Genomic DNA, 9,016 nt, shown 5'->3' on the forward strand with positions numbered 1-9,016 from the left:
TCCGTTATGTGAACTTGTATTTATTTATCACAACACAGAGTCACCTAGTCAAAAGTTTGAAAGATACAATTCTTAAATATAGGTGTTCACGTAGGTGTGAATTTCATTCTTAAGTATAGGTGTTAATATAGATGTCAAGAAAGGGACAAGTATAGATCCGTCGTGACATTGTAGAAGGAATGTATGTACATCATTTCTTCACTTTCTGTGAAGAAACTTTAAATGGTGATATGGTTTTACAGAAAAAAAGATAATATTTACCTTTAATACTTACTAATATTACAAACCTTATACAGCTCAGGAGGGAGCACAGTGTCCAACTGATTATTTTTCGCAGGAGACATTGAACACATTTCCTAAATTATTATCTTCACTGTGATATATATCTGATATATATATCTGATACATATATATATATATGACATGTATATATCTGATACATCATATATATATATCTGATACATATTATATCAGACATATATATGTATCATACATATCAGACATATATATATCTGATACATATTACCTTCACTGTGATATATATGATATATAATAACTATATATGATATATATATAATAACTATATATATATATATATCTCATAGTAGCCCATAGGTAGCATTAAGTAAGGCTTCAGAGTAGGTGTTACTAAGTTTGAGTGATAGCTGGAGACCAATCAGGTCAATTGCCTTTTATTTTCAAAAATCGGTGGAATCTCATATAGCTTAAAATAGCTAGAAATCACCAGGGACCCCCATATCAAAACCTCAAAGAATATCAAGTTGTGGATGTATGTACATTATCACAAAACTTTTAGTACTCTTCTACATACAGTGAGAATGAACATATTTAGTGACAATAACAAAATTCTTTACCATAAATAACCAGAGTCTAAGGTTTTATATTAAGTAGGTTGCATATCTATTTTTCGTGTCACTAATATGCCCTGAGGAGGCCAGCCTTTTGGAGAAGCGAAGTAGGCAACAAGCTTATATACCAACGTGATGACATTTGGGGTGTATTTTCTCTTTTAGCCAATCAAGGGATTTGTTGGAGTCCCATTTTCGATGTTAAAATGTGCCCCTCTCTGGATGGGGTAGGACTTGTTAGATATTGCCACTCTGGCATGAATTTGTATATCAAATCTCTCTTCCAGTTAACAGCTGGGTAAGAACAAGGTGTCAACAGGCGTGTGTCCAAAGGGGCGTACTGCAGGTGAAACTGGCTTACGTCATATTCTACTAAGGCTGACCTTGGTCTTTACCACCCCGTAGGGCTTCTGTTGCCGTTGATAGAGACGAGGTGGCCTTGTGTGAGTGAACACGGTTTGAAGCTTGAGAGTGTAAACTTACCTGCCTGTCCACGTTAGCCTGTTTCACCAACGTAGTGAAAACATCTGTGGGAAAACTTGGATTTTCACAAAAGTACACTGAGTGACTTCTTGTGTGCACTCTCAGGACAGCTGCTGGGGCTCTTTAAGATTTTACGTCTTACGCTTTTTGAATTTCATGTTTCTTTTATGGAAACCTGGCTATATAGCACCAAGAGTTTCTTCAATACATCTTAAACAAAGGCAGTGGAACCTTTGTCATCATGTTAAATGGTGAGTCATCAAATCACAAAGCAGGACAATTTGATATTGACCATTCTGACTATGGTACATTTTAATGCAGCCATTTTGATGCAACTACTTTGATGTAAAATCACTGTTTTCTTCTTTTATTTAATTTTTATGTAATGGGTATATATTAATTTTATACTGAAAGAGTCTGTTAACATTTTACTGTAAAAGCAAGTTAACCTCTACGATCATTATCAGTTCTTCCTCCAACACTATCATTCTAAAAACATTGTGCGGAATTAAATATATGTGGATGACTTTGAGAACAATCAGAAATTTATTTTAATTTTTTAAAATTTATTTATTTATTTTGAGAGAAAGAGAGCACAAGCAGGGTAGGGGCAGAGACAGAGAAGGAGAGAGAGAATTCCAAGCAGGCTCTGAACCGTTAGCACAGAACCTGATGGGGGACTCGAACTCACAAACCTTGCAGATCATGACCTAGGACACGGATCAAGAGTCAGATGCTTAACTGATTGAGCCACCTAGGCACCCCTAGAAGAATCATAAATTTAATTGAGGATTCCCTGTGCAGTCTAGAGCTTAAAATAAGGGATCTAATTCTGACCTACTTTGCCTAAATTGTAATAACATGCTTAAGAAACCTAGAGAATACCGACTGAGCCACCTAGGAACCCCCTGATACTCCTTTTTAAGAAACAAAATTCTCAGGGGCGCCTGGGAGGCTCAGTCGGTTAAGCGTCTAACTTCGGCTCAGGTCATGATCTTACGGTTCGTAGGTTCGAGCCCCGCGTCGGGCTCTGTGCTGACAGCTCAGAGCCTGGAGCCTGCTTCGGATTCTGTGTCTCCCTCTGTCTCTGCCCTCCCCCACTCCCGTTCTCTCTCTCAAAAATACATAAACTTTAAAAAAATTTAAAAAAAGAAGAAACAAAATTCTCCGTCTCCCCTCATACTCCTCCTGAGATTTTTGGGTCCATCCATCAAGAATATCTTCAAAAGTTTATCATAGGAAAATAATAGCTGTATTTTCTATGGCCTAATCTCAGATGTGAGTTTGTTTCTGAAGGAGAAAAATTAAAGTTCACAGTTTGTCTTGACTAACCTAGTTGTTCTTATTTATGTTATCTTACTTGATATTTATTTAGTATAAAGTCAGGGTGCTGATTAAACATTTTGGCAAGGGTGTCCGTTTAACACATTATTTGGTAATTGAACGGGCTGAGTTTTTTTTTTTTTTTTAAAGCTGCATTAAAATGTTATTTACCAATGAAATAATATTCTTTTTCAAATATGGGAAATCATTCGTGGAAAATGTTTACTAGTTCAGAGGTAGGTCTACATTACCAAAATAAGCAGAATCTCCTAACTATAATGGTTGAATATTACTGCAAAATGAGAGTGCTGTAGCATGTTTATGGGTATACTTACAATTACTTTTGAAGGATGGCGATGGTTGGCCTATAGATGCTCATGGATATTGGTTGATATCCCTGAAAACAAACGTTTAGAAAAATGCAATGAGAACTCTGGGAGTAAAGTGTTATTTACAATAGCTATGTATACTATCCATGTATAAAGCATAACTGAAAAGTAATGAGGCTGATACCCATAAGGCACCAGAAGACTGTTTCATTTATATAAAGTTAATTTTAAAAAGCCCCAACCATTAGTGTAGCAGATAACAGAGAAAATTAAATATCAGTGAAGTATTATACATGAACCAGCAAAATCATGATTCAAATATTAAGTTAAAACATTATTTCCCGGGAAGTAATTACAGACGAGGATTAATTAAATGGTATTTTACCCATAGGTATGAAAAACGATACTAGAAGCTGGGAGGGGAAATGACATTTGAAAAATCGCCATTTCAGTATCAATTATTTGGCACCTATCGGTTGACAGTGTTTATTTTGAGATTTGAAAACAAAATTAATACAGATATTAGCCAGCTACATTTTTGCAGGACAGATAAATTTGCTGTAACCATATTGCAGGAAAAAAAAAAAAGCCTCCTGTGTTTCCTTTATCTGACTAAAAGCTGTAATGTCTGGGTTAATGAGGCTACCATGAATACCCTCTCCGCAAAATTGTATAGCTCTGTGGTAGATGGAAAGACCACTGGTACCTGTATAGACAAACATTATCACAAACTTCTCTCCCATCTGTTCTCCTAAAAAACCCACTTGTTTTTACTAAAGAAACCTATTTGCTTTTCCTAGAGAAGTTGTTCTTCACTTCTCCTTTTTCCTACCAAGTTAAGTATATAAGTCCTTAACTTTACTGGTAAACAAGCCAGTTGCTTTTTTTGTTGGCTTCATATGTATATGAAACAAAACTTTTTCTCCTGTTATTCTCTCACTTGTCATTTTAGTTTGCAGGTCTCAAGAACAGAACCCAACAGTGTAGAGGAAAAGGTTTTCCTCCCCTACAAAACTAATTCTTCCATTCATTCAAGTAAATAAAATCAAATAATGAAAAGACGACTAGAGTTGTAAAAAATACATATGCAATATTAATATCGTATTATTTGAAGACATTAAAATAATTTATTAGCTCATAAACTTATCAATATAAAGTAACAGATTTGAAGCATAGTATAAAATATTAATGCAATAAATTTAAATCTACAATTTAAATAATTTAATGTGACTACCCTCTTAATCATTCAAGAGACAATGGACTATGCCAACAAATTGTTATATTTTTCATTCCTTATGACAGTAAATAAAGAGTAGTTCTGACTTCAAATTAATGAAAAGCAACATGGGTAAAAGCTTTGCCATCTTAATCTAAATGTCAGGAAAATACATTTAATATTATAAATTTGCACTAGAATGTTCTTGTCTGTTTTACAGCTCTAAATAATACAAAGATTTATGAAATAAATATGTGAGAACACATGATCACCTTAAACATGTGTTTTCGTGAAATGGTAGGGGATCTACAGTAAATAAAAATAATTTCTTCATGAAAAGGGATGTAAACCTGGTTCTGCCTAGCACATTTCCAGACCCAGAAGTACAAAATTAGTAATTTTTGAGCCATGATGAGACTCCTTGCATGCTGAAGAAGTCGATTGCCAAGTTATTAGTCTGTATGGTAAAAATGAAACATAGAATTGCGGCAAAGCCTGAAATCATTTCAGTACATGGTAATGACCTGTTCTACTGCTGTAGCTCCCACTTAATTTTACCTATTCACACAGGATTTATTTATTGCGGGTTTCCACACTCCCTTGGGGGGGAGAAATGAGATATAATGAAGCATTTCTGCTCCTCCATAAAAACAATCGATCTCACAGTTTAAAAAATTACTTCCAGACCTATCAACTGAAAAACATACTTTTTCTGGTGTTTGCAACATTTTCGTGTACATTTCTAAAATTTTAATTAATTTTGAAAAAGTCTGGAATACCCTAGGCAAAATTAACTTTTCCCCCCCATTTCTGTCTCTCTCTTTAATCCCACTTGATCTGCCTCTGCTCCACACTGATGGCATTCTTTACATTCAGATTTTATATCTGTCACACACTCTTCAGTCTTTTTCTTTCGGTTATTTATACATAAATCTGAGATATATTTTGTCATCAGCATTCTGTCATTTCAAGTTTCTTTTTACCTTACTCAACTGTTGTCTTTAAAATTCCCACATGACGTGTAGAGCAGCACTATCAACAATAGCCAAATTATGGAAACAACCCAAATGTCCATCGATGGACAAATGGATAAAAACAATGTGGCATATACACAATGGAATACTACTCAGCAATGAAAAAGAATGAAATCTTGCCATTTGCAGCAACATGGATGGAACTAGAGAGTACTATGCTAAGCGAAATAAGTCGGTCAGAGAAAGGCAGATATGCGATTTCACTCGTATGTGGAATTTAAGAAACCAAACAGATGAACGTAGGGGAAGGGAAGGAAAAATAAGATCAAAACAGAGAGCGAGGCCAACCGGAAGAGACTCTTAAAGACAGAGAACAAACCGAGGGTTGCTGGAGGGGTGGTGGGTGGGCAGTTGGGTTAAATGGCTGATGGACATCAAGGAGGACACTTTTTGGGATGAGCAGTGGGTGTCATATACAAGGGATGAATCACTGGGTTGTACTCCTGAAGCCGTGGCAACACTGTATGTTAACTTGAATTTAAATAAAAAATAAAAATAAAAATAAAATTCCCACATGACTTTGATAAAGTTTTCTCCTTTGTAGGCTGCCGACTCCAGAGAAAAAGGAAAGACGCCCCTAGCCACAACCTAGCTCTACATACTGATCCAAACACGACACAATGGCTCCTCCAAAAATAGTGCGTGCGCTATCTTTCAATTTCTCATGTGCAACCCTATTACTTCTGATGCTATTTATAACTGACTTATAAAGTGGTATGAAGGGGAATTTTGTGATTGTCCGAGGCAGATTTTATCTTCCTTTTCCTACAAAAATTAGTGTTATTTTGGTTTCAGCCTACCCGCAGAAAGAGTATTATGAAACAGTCGTTTCAATTCAAAATCGCGCTTTCAAAGTCATACGAATCCTGCGAAGATTTAATGGATAAGTTTGCTGCTTTATTTCTCCTCGGTTGAAATCACAGGGAAAAAAACAGGCATTTAAAGTAGAATGTCTATTAAAGAAATGCCTATCTTACTGTGGCTAAGCGTCATCATTAAAATGGCAGTACTCTGGGTTGCCTGGGTGGCTCAGTCGTTAAGCGTCCGACTTCAGCTCAGGTCACCATCTCGCGATCTCGCGGTTCGTGAGTTCGAGCCCCGCGTAGGGCTCTGGGCTGATGGCTCGGAGCCTGGAGCCTGTTTCCGATTCTGTGTCTCCCTCTCTCTCTGCCCCTCCCCCGTTCATGCTCTGTCTCTCTCTGTCCCAAACATAAATAAACGTTAAAAAAAAAAATTAAAAAAAAAATGGCAGTACTCAATCCTGAGAAGCAGGAATACATTACAAAAGAGTGTAATGTACCTCTTTGGAATGATGCAGATATTTCGTATTTAAAAAGAAGGAGGTCATCTTTCATTCGGGATTAAAATCTGATCCCATTCAAACACAATGGTTACCCTTTACTGAGTGCTTTGACTTCTACACAGTTTACTCTAATGAAGTATAAATTACATATAATAACATGTACATATTTTACATATGGAGTTTGACCAGTTTTGAGGAAGAAAATACACACCTGCGCAATCCCCGTGCCAATGAAGATACCGAATGGCTCTATCTTTCTGTTCCTTTGTAGTCACCCCCCACTGACTCAGAGTGACCATTTCCTTACTTCTATCACTTTAGATTATTTTTGCCCATTCTAGAAGTTCCTATCAATGGAACCATAAGGTATGCTCTTCTTTTCTATTTCTTCTGTCCTTTGTTCAAAACATTCTTTTCTTTCACTGAGTCTTGTCTATAGACTATTTAAAGCATATCCCCTTGCCTTATCCTGTTGATTTATTCACTCACATTTTCTTAACTTTCTCTTCAAGTTCACTGGATATTCTAATACCACCTTCTTTATCTAACGTAATACTGCCTTTAAAGCTTTCTGTGTGGTGTCCAAGAGAGCACTGGAGTGGACCATTGGTGATACTCGGAACAGTGAATCACAAGTTCAAGTGAACATGGCAAACCAAAGGAGCAATTTCAAAAGACAAAACCACTGGACAAAGTTTTCCAGTACAAAATAGCACATTACCAATCGCATCCTCATTAGTACAAGTAACAATAACAAATTATTTTCTATTGTGTATAGAGCATATACGCTTCAGAAAAAGAAGATTAAAACATGAATTTGGGCATGTTAATAGGATCTATTTATATATGTTACTAGACATTACGAGACTGATCGCTGCAAATGGGAAGTATGTTAAATAATAGATATCATATTTTGGGTAGAAGGCGGCAGGTTTTATGTGATTAAAGTGGCTTTTTGAGGTTGGCAGCTAACGTGTATACGAATTGGAAGTTCCTAGTGATGTGTTACGCTACGCGGCTATTATAAAAGAATAATGCGAAGCCTAGCAGAATGAAAGGCAGTTTTAGTTCACAAAAATGCTCTGAATAGGTGTAATTTTAAGGAGGTGTGTTCCATATTAGAGATTGGGGGGGGGGGGAACCAAAAAACCCCCTAACAACCAGAGGCCGAGGCATTCAACTGCAAATAGCACATACTCAAAAGTTTTCTGATGTAAATGCCTCCTTTCTGTAAAGGATAGTCAAGTTTGGCCGGTGTTGATTGGGTGCAAAAATGAAAGAAAGGGAGAAATGCAATATTCCTGAGTGTGAAACTAAGGTTTTTCTGAAATCAATTAATTTTGAACAGAAGTACTTTAAGGATGCCTCCCTTTTTATTGATTTTGTGGTCCTAACATAAAACTTGAGACAAAAATGAAGGTGATACAATCCCAGACGCAAAATTTTATTACATTCAGAAGTTTAAAAAAGTTAAGGATTGAGCCAGATAAATCAAGAGTGTATTGCCTGAATCTAACCACAAATTTTCTTTTGTTTTATTTGCCAACTCTTCTTTTTTTTTTTTTAATTTTTTTTTTAACGTTTTATTTATTTTCGAGACAGAGAGAGACAGAGCGTGAACGGGGCAGGGGCAGAGAGAGAGGGAGACACAGAATCGGAAGCAGGCTCCAGGCTCTGAGCCATCAGCCCAGAGCCCGAGGCGGGGCTCAAACTCACGGACCGCGAGATCCTGACCTTAGCTGAAGTCGGACGCTTTAACCGACTGAGCCACCCAGGCGCCCCTGCCAACTCTTCTTAATATAAAACAACCTGTCCGACATTCCCAGCAAGTACATATGTCAAAGGTTTGTGGGTTCCAGAATAAGCAAGTCTATACACAAAGAAAGGATCCTTTTGAGGATCATGAAAAAGTTCTCAACCTAGAAACCATCGAACTGTATACTTTAAAGTGGGTGAATTGCATCGTATCCGAATTATATCTCAATAAAACTGTTAAAAAAGATTTGGGATTGAATCCATTACTACCAATAAAAACATCAGATCTTAAAATAACTTTGAAAGATTGATAATATTGTTAAAAATACATGGGGAACTGCATTAATTTCACATGATAATTGTGTAAACACATATACATCGAGAATCAGGAAAGGCCAGGTTTTAATTAAAACATAATAATGCAGGGCGCCTGGGTGTTGTAGTCAGTTAAGCGACTGACTCTTGGTTTCAGCTCAGGTCATCTCAGGTTCCTGAGGTGGAGCCCTGCGTTGGCCTCTGTGCTAACGGCATGGAGTCGACTTGGGATTCTCTCTCTCTCTCTCTCTGTCTCTGCCCCTCCCCCTGCTCACGCTCTATATAAATAAAAATTAAAAAGTAACAATAACGTCAATACCCGAAGCTCTGAAAGTTGTATGTATTTTGTAGTGATGCCGAAGCTGGGGCAGAACATTAAAAAAAAAAAA

The 9,016-nt window shown here is 36.7% G+C and overlaps 1 protein-coding gene across 2 annotated transcripts in view; it reads right to left on the reverse strand.

Annotated features, from left to right (window-relative positions):
• Positions 1–9,016, reverse strand: part of HTR2C (5-hydroxytryptamine receptor 2C) — a 294,529-nt gene that overhangs the window by 267,781 nt on the left and 17,732 nt on the right. For both annotated transcript variants that reach the window (XM_040468377.1, XM_040468378.1), the window contains exon 2: positions 3,011–3,072. The gene's annotated coding sequence lies outside the window, so the exon portion shown is untranslated. The remainder of the gene's footprint in view (positions 1–3,010; positions 3,073–9,016) is intronic.

The sequence above is a fragment of the Herpailurus yagouaroundi genome, unplaced genomic scaffold (assembly GCF_014898765.1).
Source record: "Herpailurus yagouaroundi ecotype Mexico unplaced genomic scaffold, PumYag 67700, whole genome shotgun sequence".
Lineage (NCBI taxonomy): Eukaryota > Metazoa > Chordata > Mammalia > Carnivora > Felidae > Herpailurus > Herpailurus yagouaroundi.